General features: G+C 40.6%; 1 protein-coding gene across 2 annotated transcripts in view; it reads left to right on the top strand.

Moving 5' to 3' along the window:
• Positions 1-15,318, top strand: part of LOC123506285 (rhodopsin-like) — a 110,348-nt gene that overhangs the window by 55,764 nt on the left and 39,266 nt on the right. For both annotated transcript variants that reach the window (XM_045258242.1, XM_045258241.1), the window contains exon 2: positions 4,379-4,505. The gene's annotated coding sequence lies outside the window, so the exon portion shown is untranslated. The remainder of the gene's footprint in view (positions 1-4,378; positions 4,506-15,318) is intronic.

The raw sequence follows: 15,318 nt of genomic DNA, 5'->3' as shown, positions 1-15,318 counted from the left end.
GAAATAATACTATAATCACCTTTTGGTCTTTGTTGCAAAAGGCAGCGAGTGGTGAACACCAATAAAATCACCACAAACGTATCAATACACCTCCACTAAGTTAATGAGCGTCATTATCTTCATTATTGGAACTTTCTTTAGCTTTCATGCCTCTGTCAGCAAAGATGTGACCTGCTGATGGTGGTGGTGTTGGTGGTGGTGGTGGTGGTGACGGTGGTTCTGGTTATAGATTCTCTCTCTCTCTCTCTCTCTCTCTCTCTCTCTCTCTCTCTCTCTTACTCAAGCCAATCTAAGAAAAAAATATTATTCCCACATGTTTCTCCCCGTTGCCTAGTTTCCTTTTCTCACCTCTCCTCCCCCACCACCATCCTCCCCTGACCAGCCTCCTAAAGGGAATCCAGTCTCTTTTTTTTTTTTTTTTTTTTTGTATTCATTGTTCTAATACAAGGGATGCAGAGAATAGCCATGGCCAGGGAAAATTTCATGTATTATTTTTGTATTTTGTATTTTTTTTTCCGTGTTTGTGTCTGTATGTCTGTCTGTTTGTTGGTTGGTTGGTTTTGGTCTGTTTTGTATTTGTGTGTTTGCATGTTTGTGTGACTGCTCTCTCTCTCTCTCTCTCTCTCTCTCTCTCTCTGTGTGTGTGTGTGTGTGTGTGTGTGTGTGTGTGTGTGTGTGTGCGCGCGCCTGTCTGTGTGTGTTTGGGAGGTATGTACACACACACACACACATATAGTGAGAAAAGAAGTAATTACTTTAACGTGACATACTATTTTGAACCAAGTCGATATTAAAGAGGAACTTTGGAGTGACAAAGAGAAGGAGGTGGAGGAGGAGGGAGAGAGAGAGGGTACTACTGCGTGTAATGTGCGCCATCTCTCTCTCTCTCTCTCTCTCTCTCCTTCCTTTACGTAATAAAAGCGCCTCATCGTGTTCACCTTGGGGTCTGAGCGGGAAGGTGAAAAAGTAGAGATTATGATATGCTATTAACATTGAGAAAATTCCTCGGGAAAGATAGCGACTCAATTTCATCTCACAGATAAAAAAAAAAAAAAAAAAAACATAATAAGGTAGTCTTTTTTTTCCCAGGAGCTGCAGGGAAAGGGGAAAGCGGTCTCTGTGTGTAAAGGTAAATGAGGAAAATGAGTTCATTATCCATCAGCCTTCCACCAACTACCCATAGCTACGTAATAAGTTCTCTCACGGGACCTTATTCCCAAACACTCCGGCGCGTTATCGTAACTACCAAAAAGTTAACAGTGGGAATTGCTAAGGATCTCCATGGGTGTGTTCAACATAATGGTAATAATTAAGTAGGAATTTCAAAACTGTTATCACTATTCTAATAATAATTTCAATACTCTATATCGGAAGTTATCGCATTATGTTGAGGGTGTTTTCTTGATTGTAGAATTTGTTTAACAGCCGCAGATGGAAGTTATTGAGGTTTTTAAGATCAGTTTAACACGTGATGCTGAAGTATTTAAGGTTTTCAAGAGTGTTTCATGATTCTAAGCTTTATTTAATTACCACTCGTGTTAGATATTGAAATTTTGAAATGCGTTTCATGACTAATGCTAGTTTGTAGAGTTAGATTAACAATTTATAGTGAAAGTTACAGAAATTTTCAAGAGCCTTTTCATTATAATAGTGATAAACAAACCATAGAATTATAATGATGGGTTTCCAAGAGTGTTTTCATTATTATAGGGTTTGTTTAACAGACTTTAAAATTAATTCAACAGGCAAAAGTAGACGTTTAATAAATTTTTCAAAAGCCTTTTCATACCAGTAGTGATAGTTTAGAAAGAATTCTGCATCGCCAATGGAAGAAGTATCCATAAGAACCTAATAATTCACCTTAGTAGCCTTATAAAAGTCCTTATGCAAGAGAACAAAGTGGTTAAACTCACGGAGCATTAAGTCACTCATTCCTTCTTCACCTTGACGTCAATCTCCCTCTGAGCCTCGAGCCGCAGGAAGGAAGTGAGCTGGCACAGATTTCCTATTTTTCTCTCACTTTTCCCGGGGATCAAAAACAGATGGTGATTAGATTCTTCTTTTAGTTTGCTGTGAAGACAACCTGACTCATCTGAAATTCAATGTTGACGTGGCTTGTGTGACCGTATAAGTAGGTTTGTTTGTTCCGTCAGTATGTATGTAAATCTCTCTCTCTCTCTCTCTCTCTCTCTCTCTCTCTCTCTCTCTCTCTCTCTCTCTCTCTCTCTCTCTCTCTCTCTCTCTCTAACAAACTCATTCAAAAAGCACATTCACGACTGCTTTCAATATTCATGTATTGGGAATGAGAAATGCATGAGTTAGGTAAGTAATGTTACTGTTCATGAATGTGTGTGTGTGTGTGTGTGTGTGTGTGTGTGTGTGTGTGTGTGTGTGTGTGTGTGTGTGTGTGTGTGTGTGTGTGTACATAATAAAAGGAACTATAAAGAAAAGAACGAAACAAAGAAAAAGAAAATGAGGAAATGAACGACAAGAAAGAAATACATACAAGTAAGAGATTTAAAAGGATACTGTTCCATTGTATAATGGCATTTAGCATTACTTATGTGTCGAAGTCCTTGTACATGCTTATATATACTTACCCGCCAGCCTTACATAACCCCTTCCCGCCTCCCGCCTCCCGTCACTTCCTCCCTACTTAGCCTCTCTTTGCCCCGCCCTCGCCACCCGCCGCAGCCAGTCAACTCAATCCTGGGTGAAGTATCGATGAGGTGAAGGAGCACCACCTCTCTCTCTCTCTCTCTCTCTCTCTCTCTTGGAAGAAGAAAATGAAAAAAATGAGAAAAAAAGCTTATTAAGTCATTCAAGTGGGGAGAGAGAGAGAGAGAGAGAGAGAGAGAGAGAGAGAGAGAGAGAGAGAGAGAGAGAGAGAGAGAGTTGTGAGGGGGAGGGGAATTTAAGTCTGAGGTGTACATGAGCTGACATGCAAACAGAGTTCTGATGCTAATGAATTATGAATCACGTTTGCCTGTGCGTTGCGAAGCCTCACTCCCTCACCGCCACTCATCATCTCCTCCTCTTCCTCTTCTTCCTCCTCCTCTTCCTTCTCCTCTTCTTCCTCCTATTGTCCTATCCTCTCTCTCACTAATATATTTACCTAAACAAACTAGTAAGGTCCTCAGAGTCTGTTGTTTGTTTTGACTTCCTTTCTATTAATTTCCATTCCACCTCTCGTTGTTGTTGCGTTGTTGGTCTGGTTTTTTTTTCCTCCTCCTCCTCCTCCTCCTCCTCCTCCTCCTCCTCCTCCTCCTCCTCCTTCTCCTGTTTCTGCTCATATATCTACTTTCTACTACTGAAATTTATTCCCGTACCATCCTCTCTTTTCATGTTTTCCTTCTCCTCCTCCTCCTCCTCCTCTTCTTCCTCATCCCTCTCCTCGTCTTTCTCTTCACCTTTTTGCCATTGAAATCCTCTTGATTCCTCCTCCTCCTCCTTTTCTTCTTCCTCCTCCTCCTTCTAGTTCACTCCCACGCTGACCTTGCTGTCCTCGACGTAATGTTTACTTCACTACGTGCCGTGCTGTGGTATGAGGGAAGTGTCGGTGGACGGGGATGGCGGAGGAGGAAGAGGATGGCGTGGGAGGGGAGCTGAGTGCCAAGGCGTGCCAGAGAGTGCCTCGTGCCTCACTGGATTCTCTTCCTCTTCCTCTTCCTCTTGTGTTACTGTGTTGTGTTGTGTTGTGTTGTGTTTACTTTGTGTTCTTATGTCACGTCGAGGATAGGTAGGTAAAGAGAGAGAGAGAGAGAGAGAGAGAGAGAGAGAGAGAGAGAGAGAGAGAGAGAGAGAGAGAGAGAGAGAGAGAGAGAGAGAGAGAGAGAGATCACATGAGGAAAAATATAGGGGAACATAGTTTAGGTAATTCAGTAAATTGTATGTATAACTTTATGACATAGGAAACACTAATTAATTCAAAAGTGTTTGTTCTTTCTAGAAAGAGAAGGAGGAGAAGGAGGAGGAGGAGGAGGAGGAGGAGGAGGAGGAGGAGGAGGAGGAGGAGAAGGACGTGTGTAGAAGGAAGAAGAGATGACTGGCGAAAAAGAGGAGGCGGAGAAAAAATAAAGATAACTGGAATTGCAAGGGCAAGATGGAAAACAATAAAAATAGAAGTTGAGTAGGATGATGAAGAGAGAAGGAGGAAAAGGAGAGGAATGAGAAGTATAAGAAATAAAAGAAGAGTAGAAAAAAGATCAATGGATGGAGGAGGAGGAGGAGGAGGAGGAGGAGGAGGGGGAGGAAAAATAAGAGGGAAAAATTGAGGAGAAAAAGAAGAGATGGAGAAGGTCATGAAAGTGAGAAGCTGTAAGAAATATTTTGATGATGACTTGGTTTACTAATGATCTAACATGATGATTCTTTCCAGGGCCATGCTCGCCTTGAGGACCCACAGCTAAAGGGGCTGGTGATCGGAGGCTGGCAGAGAGGCCTGGGAGGGTGTTGTAAGCCTATGCTGCCCGCGGTGCTCACCTTGATCCACCCAGGAATCGAAGGTACACTAACACTTTTTTTGTATGCAAGACGGGCACTTTTTCTTTCTTTTTTTAATGTAAGAGGGGGAAAGCTGGCCAAGGTCAACTAAAATATAAAAGAGGCACACTTAGTTGTCGGTCCTCTACTAGTCTACAGGTCCGAGAGAGTTAGCCAGTGGAACCATGCGCGCTTTAGGGTCCGAGGGGTCTCCAAGCGCACGGGTTCAAATCCTGTCCACGGTCTGAATGTAGGTTGGGCTTCCTTACTCGGGGCAATGGTTTCCTAGCGGGTGGGCTTTGAGATAGGAGGTACCACAAAAAAAAGTATCCCCTTTAGCCCATAAATTCCCGTGAAAAGCCCACATGTTATAAATAAAAAAAAGAGGGATAAATGTCTTGAAACCTCCCTCTCACGAAGTTGGAAATACAGAATCAGATTGGCCTAGGGCAATGATAAGGTTAGAATGAAAAATAGATGGTTCACTTGAGCCAGTGCCCAACGTGAGTTCCAAAAGTGCTATCGAAACTTGGTGGTTAAATGTCTGACTTATTTCTTGATTTATTCATTTGTTTTATTTAATTTTCTATTTGTCTCGTTTCGTTCAGATTGTTTTCGTGTATTCGAGAATGCAGTAACAATTGACTTTGATTTTCTTTTGTTTTCAGGTTGTTTCGTTTTGCTCAGACTGTTTTCTCTTTTCCATCTTAGTGTTTTCTAAAGCATTTCTTTAATATTAGTTTCAGTGTTGGTGGCTCCAGTATTATTCATTCCCTGAGATGAAAAACTAGGCAATTAAGTGAACTGAAATGCCAGTCGACAAAGGATGAACACAAACGATTATACAAAATTAACGCAATGCACTCAAACTTCTCTCTTGAAAAAAATCAAATCAGAGGAGGCGGGAAATACAAAAACATCGAGGTATTCGAGTTCTAATTTCTGTTTTGCGTGTCTTGTGTCTTTTAAACAGTATTTATATATTCTTTTTAATTTTATGTGGGACATTTGTATTGAATTTCCCCTTCACCCGACACATTAACTTGCGTCATGCGTTGTGTCGAAGATTATAATTTCAAATGTCGACAAGTTTTCATCTTCAGCAGGCATATTTTTCTTTTCCCAACTAAATCATATTTTATTATGCCAATTTATTTGAAACCCCTTGTTACCAGTTAAATCTCTCTCTCTCTCTCTCTCTCTCTCTCTCTCTCTCTCTCTCTCTCTCTCTCTCTCTCTCTCTCTCTCTCTCTCTCTCTCTCTCTCTCTCTCTCTCTCTCTCTCTCTCTCTCTCTCTCTCTTTCAAGACGACTCATCCATAAAAAGGCATCCTATATCTACCCCTATCCATTTCTACCTTCCCCTAACGCTATTGACACAGCCTCCCGCCACGAACACTCCACCTTTATCATTTATTTTCCATCTGTCTTCTTCCCTTCACCTCCAGACTCCTGCGGTGGCGGTGAAAGGCGGAGTATGGCAGCAGCTCGTATTCTGTTAGTTTCGAGAGAGAAACGCCCCGTTTATATTCCTTATTAATTTGTGTGACATACTCAAGTGTTACCGTGTGTTACCTCAGCCACTTTTAACAGGGTCTAGATGTTGTTTTTAGGCATTACAGGAATACTTAGCCACTTTTAACGGGGTCTAGAGTGTATTGTTTTTAGGCATTCAAGGGAGAATATACGAGAATGTGATAGAGATGGGAAGAAGATGAGGATCTAGTATAAGGTGAAAAGATCATTAAATGAGACAAGAGAGATGAAGGAATAAGCGAAAGAAACGACACGACAGACACAATTGATTAATTAAAAACAGCGACCCCGAATAGAGATTAAACTGGGAGGAAAAAGTGGGAGTGGAGTGTCACGGGCTTAGTGGAAGTAATTGAGATTTTGAGGATGGTTTTCATGCATTTGTTGAGAGTTTAGCTTGGTATAGTGAAAATTATTGGGATTGCCATCACTGTAAACTAACCTAACTGCATTATCACCACCACTACTACATAACGTGTTACACCATCACCACGACCGCCACCACCACCACCAGAACCACTTAACTAAGCTATTGTCTCCGCCGGTACCACCTAACCTAACTATTTATTCTCAACCTAACTACATAACCATAACCATGTAACCACCACCTTACCAACACAGCACAGTTGACTGGTTAACTATCACGTACACCCCCTCCACTCCCACCACCACTACTAATCTAACCAAACTGACGCAACTTAATTAGCAACTTCTACGTAATCATCAGCTCAGTACCTTACCAACTCAGCACAATTAACTGGTCGGCTATTACATCCTTTCCATTCCCACCACCACTACTAATCTAACCAAAACTAACGCAACCTAAATGGCAACAACTTTAGACGTAACCATCTGCTCTGTACCTCACCAGGCCATCACTACGCAAACTACTGACTCGTTAGCTATCAAAACCCTCCCTATTCCTCCCTGACTCTCACTCCAGGTAGCGGTGGTGAATGAGGTATTCTTTCAGCTCTCAATGGGTAGCGGCAGGTTTTATTAAACACTGAAATTACTTCCCAGCCTCTTCAGTAGTGATGGTGTTCTCTTAGCCGTGGCAGAAATACAAATGAACACAAAGGAAAATCAGACGCTAATGATTCAGTGAGCTCTTTACCAGGATACCAAGGAGTGTCTGTGGTGTGTTAGACTGTTTAGTGATTTTATGATGCGTTATACTGTTTAATGAATTGCTTAGAGTTCATTATGAAGATGGATAGTAAAGACAAGGGCTCCTTACCAGCTGGAGAGAGAGAGAGAGAGAGAGAGAGAGAGAGTGTGAGTCAGAGAGCGACAGAAACAAGGTAAAAATATTGAATAACGTAAGGAAACAAAAGGAAAGGATGAGAGAGAGAGAGAGAGAGAGAGAGAGAGAGAGAGAGAGAATTCTATAAATGCAAGAATAGAGTAAATAGTCTACAAACAGGGCATAAAGGAACGTAATAGATTCTTCCCCAACCTTCCATCAGCAAATACTGTGAGGAAAGCAATGCAATACAGACGAGTACAAAATCTCATCTTTTCTGTTACCAGGGGATGAATATTTTATCTCAAGGGATGCGTGAAAGAGAAAGGAGAAGAAAAGAGAACAGGGAGTGGGAGGGAAAGGGAGACAAGGGGAAGAAGGAGAAGGAAAAAAGCGTTATGAGAAAAAGAAGAGATGAAAATAAAGAGAATATGAGCAGGGAGGAAGAGAAATAGGGTTTGTGAAAGAATAGAGAAAATAAAAAGAGAAGAACAGCAAGGAGAGAAAAAAAAATGATATGGGAAAAGGGGAAAGATGAAAGAGAGGATAAAAATAAAGGTTTTAAATAATAGAGAAAAACTAATAACAGATAAAAGAAAAAAAGAACGAGGACGAAAAACGTGCAGTAGCTCTCACTCCATAAGTACTTAATTACTGTTGGCTTAAGAAAAATGGTTTTACTTTTCTTTTCCTACTATTACTCTTCTTCCCTTTTCTTTTATTTTTTTTCCAGCTCCATCGTCTTCAACTCCTCCTCCTCCTCCTCCTCCTCCTCCTCCTCCTCCTCTTATTTCACCATATTATATTTGTTTTTTCTATTTTCATTATCATTATCATTAAAGTAATTGGTTCTGCAGCTTTTTGTTTAATTTTGCGCACATTACTAAAGTTCCTCAGGTGATTCACGACAAAATCCAGCAAACTGTACTGCGCAGCTCTAGGATTACTTGGGAAAATTATATTGAGAGAGAGAGAGAGAGAGAGAGAGAGAGAGAGAGAGAGAGAGAGAGAGAGAGAGAGAGAGAGAGATCCTAGCATAATGTTTTGAAGTCATGCAAGCTCCAGCCTTAATATATTAACCCAAGTAATTGTCATGCAGTCATAACTCACTAGTTACTTACTACATTCGAATATGGACCATATCATCATCACCACCACCATCATCATCATCATCATCATCATCATCATCATCATCATCAATACACGGATAGACAAACTATCATCTTAGTTCTAGTCAGGTCACCTCGTGAGGATCGCAGGTTCTCATATGGCATGTTTTTTACTGGGTAATTCTATCTCTCCGCACGGTTAAACAAAGGAGTGCAGTAAGTCAGTGAAAGATTGAAGGACGCAATGCAGTGAGCGAGTGGAGACGCTGTGTAGACTTAGCTCTGACTCTCTCTCTCTCGCACCTCCTCCAATCTAACAAAGAGATGCAGGGATGATAGTGATGGGCTTTGAGCACAGCGGCATTAGAAGCATTAGAGGTGTGTAGAGGTGCGACAGACACAGATATGAGAAGGGTGTGGCTGGAAAGGATGCGAACACAAAGGCAGTTCTTGACAATGGTTATGAGGAATTTTCCAGCGTCTAAGCCTTCCGGGAATCAAGGCTGGAGAAGGCATAGAAAACATCATTAGGAAGAATTTTAATGAGTGGAATAATTACGTCTTACGCAGGGAGAGGGAAGGATTTCTCAGAGGCGTGCAAAAATGTGAATCATGAGTCAATCTTAGTAATCAATTTGACAGAGGCGGTGCTCTGTGCAGTGAAGCTAACCAAGGCATGCACTCACATTTTGGCATCTCATCTCTGCTACTGTTGACATCCTCCTGTGCAAGGTACTGGGCATTTCAAGGATATTTTCATCATTCCAGTGATAGGTTTAACTGAGTATTGTGGTCTCAGCCCTACCCGAAGATCTTTCAGTTTGAAGCTCTGAGCTCTTTCTGTATTGGAGCGACTGGCTGTGTAGCCCGCAGATGACAGTTAGTAAATGACACAGATAAACCAACACACAAATAAGAGTATTGTATTTCTAGCGATACTGGTGAAAGGTGGGGATTTTCGAGTGTGTTTTCGTAATCGTAATGGTAATAACAAAGATACTTAAGTGAGTTAATAAAAGGATTGTAATTTTCATGATTTTAGTAATCTTTTAAAAAGAATTCTATACTTTGGAGAGGTTGTAATGAAAGTTGTTAAGATTTCAAGAATGTTTACATGAATCTAGTGATAATTTAACAGTCCGTGTACATATCAACGAACAAAAACAACAAACTAGTAACACTGTATATAATGAACTTTGGCTATAAAAAATTGGGAATTGTTAAAAACGCTTCTTCGCAGTTAACATTTTTCTGAGCGTAGCTTCGTCAGACGAGGTGCGAGGACTGGAAGGCAAGCAGCGCGCCACTTCCGTAACTGTGGCGGCGCCGAATTGAGCGGAATGCTTAAAAAATTGGGGTAAAATCTAGACATTAGGTAAAAGGTGGTATTTTTCTTACTTCCGCGCTCGAGCACACACACACACACACACACACACACACACACACACACACACACACACACACACACACACACACACACACACACAGCCAGGGAGTAATCTTAAGGAGTGAATGTTCTCTAGTCGACGAGGAGACACCAGAACAGAAGCCGAGGAGACTAATTCTGAAGGCTCACGTCTCGCCTTACCTTTACTGAGTCCAAAGCAATGGGAGGAGGAGGAAGAGGAAGAGGAGGAGGAGGAGGAGGAAAAGGAAGAGGAAGAAAGCAGATGAAAATGGTAAGGATGGAGAAAAAGAAATAGAAAAGGCAAGCTAAGGAGAAAAGGAAAAAAAGTAGGAAGAGGAGGAGGAGGAGGAGAGATTTTATAGAAGAAAAATAGAAGTAGGAAATAATGGGAGATGGTAGAGAAAGATGAAATAGGAAGAAGAGAAGTAGGAAAAGAAGGCGGAAGTACGGAAGAACAAATAGGAGCGAGATGGTGGTAGTGGTGGTGGTAAAAGGGGTGGTGGTGATGTTGGTGATGGTGGTGGTGGAAGACACAGACGAAGAGAAACAAGAAGTGTGTGAAGGAAGCAAAGCAGGGAAGTATCAGAAAACTTTATTATAACCCACGTCCCTTGGAAGATATATGAATACTCTAAAATATTGATCTCTTTCCCTTCCTTTCTTGTTTCTTAATGGTTGAAACTTATGCACTAAACTTACTCCAGGTTGTTATTGAGTCTAACACCTTCATTACTTGGGTGCATTTTTATCATGAAGTTTGGGTTTGATTAGACAGTTTTATTGACATTAGCAAGGTCTATGGAGGTCAGAAGATTATTGGCCACAGTCTTCACTATTTTAATCCCCACATTAGTTTCTGTAGCTGTATAAATTTTTCTCTTTTCTTTCTCTTTTTCTTTCCTATTCTTTTCTTGCGCGTGTCTGCACCATTCCAATCTTTCCTAATTAGTCTTTTTTTCTGGTTACTTAGTACGTGTGTTATATATTCTCTCTCTCTCTCTCTCTCTCTCTCTCTCTCTCTCTCTCTCTCTCTCTGTATATATATATATATAATTTAGAGATGTATCGGATGTCGAATTTCAGACATCCGCGGATGCGGATGTATATGCGATGTCATTTTGCGGATGCAAATGCGGATGCGGATGTCAGTCTCTACTAAAATGCGGATGCAAATGCGGATGCGGATATCAAAATATGACATCCTCGCGGATGCGGATGCGGATGCGGATGTTTTTACGTCAAACGTTCTCACCAGCACCCTCCCCTCCCGAAAAAAAGCCTGTTTCAACGTCAGACCATGCAGACAGGAGAAGTAACAAATAAAAACAAGGTGGGAGAACCAAAATACTGTGTAGGAATGGTGTCAGAATGCATAATGTCAATTTACAACTTATGGATCAGCATTATAAATTTTCGAGATCCTTAGCAATGTGAAAAGAAAATTACTTCAGTCTAATGCTTCATTGCATCAAATTCTAGTAAGAAATACCTCGAAAAGTCCTCTATAGCAGTAATAATGATAATAATAATAATAAAACAATAGCTAATATTACCCTTCCTCTGTGAAAATCTCTTCATCGGCAACTCACGGTATCAGGAAACAGGCGACAACAGGGAAACTCGTGCGATAAGAAGAGCTCAGCGCTGCCGTTTCATATTTTTTCAATATTATTATTTGTATAATTATGGAAACATTTGCATTAAAAGTATTTAAAGAAGAAGCACTGAATTCTACCATGTGAAGTGGGAATACGGTATAAGACTGCAATGTACGACATTACTCATCCACACGAAACACATTACAATCTCTCTCTCTCTCTCTCTCTCTCTCTCTCTCTCTCTCTCTCTCTCTCTCTCTCTCTCCAGCAGTAAGGCATCGGGGTGAGAGTGACAAGCAAGGGTGATAAGCCTCCTCTCTATCTCCCTCTTCATCCTCCTCACACACACACAAACACACACACACACACACAGTGACTCACTCATCTGTGTTACTAAGTATCTAACATTCCACCATTCACAGTTTGCAGTTTATTTACTATGTTTGTACTTCATAGTCACTAAGTAAAATTCGCCCCCTCCTCCTGACCTTCCCCTAAATTCTAGACACATTACGTTGTGTAAGTTTGAAAGGAAATGAATCCGTGATATTATTTGCTTTAGTTTTACTAGATAATTAATTCATTAGACGCACATCACTAAATTTACTACACATTTCTAACCTCTGTCTGAACTCTAAGTCTGTAAGCAGCAGGCAGTACTCTGCTGGTCTGTATCTGTAACTGCGTGTCTATACTCTATATTACGAGTATATTACTCTATAATATATAGGTTGTGCAATACACAACACACATCCGCATCCACACATCCTCTGTTGAATGCGGATGCGGATGCGGATGCGGATGTATATTACATCACAAATGCGGATGCGGATGCGGATGCGGATGTTCAGTTTATCACAACTGCGGATGCGGATGCGGATGCGGATGTGAAAGAATATGCGGATGTTCCGCGGATGCGAATGCGGATGCGGATATCCGATACATCTCTAATATATATATATATATATATATATATATATATATATATATATATATATATATATATATATATATATCATCTTATTATTCTTGAATTAAACTATAAAGAAAAAACCTTCACTTCTCCTCTAATCTTGTAGCGCATCATTGCCTCTACAAATCATGTGGCTTGTTACTTCAATGAACACTCATAAAGAAACTTAGCCATTCCACTGAAAACTTTCCCGCCACTCTAAAGCCTCCATCCATTAAATATTTTATTAGGCTTCTCTCTTCTGGCTTTATTTAACCCATTCAGTACCAAGACGTGTTTCCATATTCATTTCGTTTACTATTTGGTGATTTTATACAAGTTCAGAAACTTATGTGGGGATTAAAATAGAGAAGACTGTGGCCATTAATATCCTGGCCTTCATAATCTCTCTCTAATGTCAATGAAATATTCTAATCATGCCCAAAATTCTAGGTAAAAATGCTTCCTAGTACTGAAGAGGTTAACGTCACTTGCAATAAATAGCCATATTCTTCTAGGAGCAGTTGGTTTACATATTAAGGATTTTCAAGCGTTTTGACATCTCATCTCCATTACTTTAAACAGCTTCTAGTGAAAGGTTTTCCAAGGGTACTTGATTATCACATCAAGTTTAACAGGCTCCAATGGAAGTGCTTTTTATTCCGGTATTCAAAGTCAACATGGTCTAATGAAAGTGATAAGAATATTCCAGACGGTTTCATTGCTCTGGCATGTTTCAAATAGGCTCATGTCAGTCTAGCGGAAGTTACTGGATTTTGAAGGGGGGTTTTCACGATTCCTGTTAAATATTTTGACCTCTATTAGCAGCTATCAGGATCTCAAGGCTGTTTTCATGACTAGTGATAATCTAGTAAGTTTTCTGGACCATCAATGAGAAATAGTAGACATGAGAACCAGACGTATCCTCTTTATGGTCTTTGAAAACAGGCTTGGTGAAAGAAGAAATGTCTTCAGAATAGAAACCCTGGATTCTAAATGAAGACACTGTACTATAATGGGTACCACTCGTCCCACAGGAAATTGACGTCCATTTTGTTTCGGCCACGATTCTGATTCTAGGGGACGACGAGGGAGGAAGAACAGATGCAAATAGCAGGAAAAAATTCTAGAAGAAACAGTTGTAATATATGAAGAATCTAAGAAATATTTGCAGAAGGAACAAGAAGATATTAAGAAGCAAAAGATGAAGGAGAATGAGACAAAAAATAACTGATTTGCTTACTCGATGTGAAGGAGGAATGGAGATGAAAAAAAAAGATCGAGAAAAGAATGTATACAAAGAACAAAAAAAACAAAAAGCGAAATAAGAATAGACATAAAAACAGGATGAATAAAAAATCTAGATCTAGATCTGCTAATTAAGCAAAGCTTGGAAGTTAAACAAGATCTTTGAGAATTCTAAGGTAAACTCAAACACTTGAGGATGGAAAGTAAAGCAAAAAAATACTCGGATTTTTTTTCTTAGATAAAGTTCGGTAAAACGCCGAAAGAACTCACACAATGGAAGGGAAAATTAAAAGGTGCGGGCAACAAAGGAGGAAATGTATGTAAGAATGCGAGGAATTCAGGACAATGCAATGTGAGGGGAAAATGCGAGAAACAAGGAGAGACTCAATTATGGAAGAGCAACTACGTGAAAAGTATTAAACGTAACGCAACAAACGACTAAAAGTTTAGCAAAGAATGCGAAGCTTCACCGGGAGTGCCGCAAGAAGCCATAAATGCATCGTCATCTTTAAACATCTAGGGACCATAATATCAGGCTTTATTTTGACGGTTTAGTGGAAGTTATTAATTTCTGTGAGATTTTTCAAGATTGATAATAATTTAACAAGAAATTTCTGATATCAGTAAGGAAAAATCGTAAAGACCTGACAAGAAGAATCCTGCTAAGCGAAGGAAGCGGTAGATGCCTCAACACTTAACACAACCTTGCTCAGTCCCTGTTCGCTTCCCGCTGGACGGTGCACGGCACACTCGCGCAGCGCAATGGCCGACACACCGAAGCGAGAGTTCCGTAGCGATAAGAGCTCTGGAGTGTTGTGGAGGCAGCAGAAAGACACAGGGCGCTGCAGGACTCATTATACTGGGCAGGTTGTCAGGGAAGACTGGCACCTACTACGACCTTCACTCCCCAGCCTGCTTCATCACCTTGTAGTGCTCTCTCTCTCTCTCTCTCTCTCTCTCTCTCTCTCTCTCTCTCTCTCTCTCTCTCTCTCTCTCTCTCTCTCATTTCACAAGATGTAGACACACATTAATCATCTAAGAAGAGGTGATATCTAATCCAGACCAAATCTCACGCCCCACAACCCCACGACCCACTCACTTCCTCACTTCCAAACTTCTGCCTTTTTCCATTCACGAAATTATTATCCGTGGACTCTTGGAAACCGTTCATTAATGAAAACCTTAATGAAAGGGATGAGAAACTGCAGCGTTCACTCATATCAGGAGGTACAAACACGGGACACCATTTTTCAAACGCTTCCGTGTCTTGCCTCACCTGCTTTTAACCTCCTCCAGTGAAAATTATGGGTGTTTTCTCGTGTGCTGTCATGACTCACTTGTTTGTGTTACTTAAGAAGCTCTATAGTAGAAGTTATTAGTGGTATTGAAGAGAATTTTCATGATGCGAGTGATAGTTTGACAGTTTCTAGTCTATAGTGGAAGTAACTGAGGTTTTCTTGACTCCAGTGATAGTTTAAGATGTTCTTGTGTATGTTACTGGAAGCTTCTTTTTTTACATAATTTATGTGACAAATTTTCTAGTGAACGTTATTAAGTGTGTGTGTGTGTGTGTGTGTGTGTGTGTGTGTGTGTGTGTGTGTGTGCGTGTGTGCGCGTGTGTGCGTGCGTGCGTGCGTGCGTGTATGTGTGCGTTTAAGGAATGTTTTATGGCTAGTTATTGTATAACAGCCTCTGATGTAAGTTGTTTGGATTTTCAAGAGAGTTTTCACGATCGTAGTC

This window comes from Portunus trituberculatus, chromosome 19 (genome assembly GCF_017591435.1).
Source record: "Portunus trituberculatus isolate SZX2019 chromosome 19, ASM1759143v1, whole genome shotgun sequence".
NCBI lineage: Eukaryota > Metazoa > Arthropoda > Malacostraca > Decapoda > Portunidae > Portunus > Portunus trituberculatus.
Note: the sequence above shows the minus strand (reverse complement) of the source record. Positions and strands in the feature narration are given on the sequence as shown.